The sequence below is a fragment of the Carassius carassius genome, chromosome 45 (genome assembly GCF_963082965.1).
Source record: "Carassius carassius chromosome 45, fCarCar2.1, whole genome shotgun sequence".
NCBI classification, from domain to species: Eukaryota; Metazoa; Chordata; class Actinopteri; order Cypriniformes; family Cyprinidae; genus Carassius; species Carassius carassius.
In genome coordinates this window covers 27075894-27077691 of record NC_081799.1, presented here as the reverse complement: position 1 = coordinate 27077691, position 1798 = coordinate 27075894, and the positions used below count along the sequence as shown (strand labels likewise).

General features: G+C 40.6%; 1 protein-coding gene across 1 annotated transcript in view; it reads left to right on the top strand.

The window, feature by feature from the left end:
• Positions 1-567: 567 nt before the first annotated feature.
• Positions 568-1798, top strand: part of LOC132127320 (protein disulfide-isomerase TMX3-like) — a 36988-nt gene continuing 35757 nt past the window's right edge. The window contains exons 1-2 of the mRNA XM_059539128.1: positions 568-582; positions 670-727. The gene's annotated coding sequence lies outside the window, so the exon portion shown is untranslated. The remainder of the gene's footprint in view (positions 583-669; positions 728-1798) is intronic.

Below are 1798 nucleotides of genomic sequence, written 5' to 3'. Positions count from 1 at the left end.
ATGTTTTTATTATGAAAATCCAAAGCTATTATCTGTTGAATGTGATGTTATTTTTCTTATATTGAATGCAAAATTTCTATATTCATAAACAGAAATGGCTTAAATCTCCTTTGTCTTTCCCCTTTTTTCTTGTGGAATTTGACTCTCTTGTTTCATCTCTTAGACTTATTTAGACAAAATAACAAAAAGAGTGGTAAGTTGTTGATGTACTATGACAACTTTTCCAAGAGAATGTAAGTTTATTTTTGCACTTTTATGTGATACTATAATGTTATATGCAAATCCGGAATGTCTGTTTTAATTTGATGATTGCTTCTAGTTGGAGTGTATTTATGCCTCGCTTGCGTTTTTTTTTTTGTTTGTTTTTGTTTTTTTTACGTGTGTACAAGTTTTTTTGCAATAAAACAAAAAGAAAAGAGAGAGAGAGAGCGAGTCGGACGCAGCTTCAGCTTTTGACTGGAAGCGAATGGCGTCACTGCGCATGCGCCGCTGCTGCTGTTCGCATTTCCTGTTGATGCTCTTCTGATTCTGATTCTGATTCTGATTCTGATTCTGATTCTTCCATGGCGCTGCTCAGAGCGGGTACAGACTCTTTACATCTTTACACCTCTTTATATCAGTCAGTCATCATGAATCAGATCGGCGTCTGATGTGATTGTGTGTTTGCAGCTTTTTCTTCTCTTCTCTTCAGTTCCGCGTTTGCTTCGGTGCAGGACCTCGATGACACGTGAGATATTCCTTCTCCTTTAATATATTCTCATTGTCATAATGTGTACAGTCGTGGCCAAAAGTTTTGAGAATTACATAAATATTGGAAATTGGAAAAATTGCTGATTAAGTTTTTATAATAGCAATTTGCATATACTCCAGAATGTTATGAAGAGTGATCAGATGAATTGCATAGTCCTTCTTTGCCATGAAAAATAACTTAATCCCAAAAAAAACCTTTCCACGGCATTTCATTGCTGTCATTAAAGGATCTGCTGAGATCATTTCAGTAATCGTCTTGTTAACTCAGGTGAGAATGCTGACGAGCACAAGGCTGGAGATCATTATGTCAGGCTGATTGGGTTAGAATGGCAGACTTGACATGTTAAAAGGAGGGAGATGCTTCAAATCATTGTTCTTCCATTGTTAACCATGGTGACCTGCAAAGAAACGCGTGCAGCCATCATTGCGTTGCATAAAAATGGCTTCACAGGCAAGGATATTGTGGCTACTAAGATTGCACCTAAATCAACAATTTATAGGATCATCAAGAACTTCAAGGAAAGAGGTTCAATTCTTGTAAAGAAGGCTTCAGGGCGTCCAAGAAAGTCCAGCAAGCGCCAGGATGGTCTCCTAAAGAGGATTCAGCTGCGGGATCGGAGTGCCACCAGTGCAGAGCTTGCTCAGGAATGGCAGCAGACAGGTGTGAGCGCATCTGCACGCACAGTGAGGACAAGACTTCTGGAAGATGGCCTGGTGTCAAGAAGGGCAGCAAAGAAGCCACTTCTCTCCAAAAAAAACATCAGGGACAGATTGATCTTCTGCAGAAAGTATAGTGAATGGACTGCTGAAGACTGGGGCAAAGTCATATTCTCCGATGAAGCCCCTTTCCGATTGTTTGGGGCATCTGGAAAAAGGCTTGTCCGGAGAAGAAAAGGTGAGCGCTACCATCAGTCCTGTGTCATGCCAACAGTAAAGCATCCTGACACCATTCATGTGTGGGGTTGCTTCTCATCCAAGGGAGTGGGCTCACTCACAATTCTGCCCAAAAACACAGCCATGAATAAATAATGGTACCAAAACACCCTCC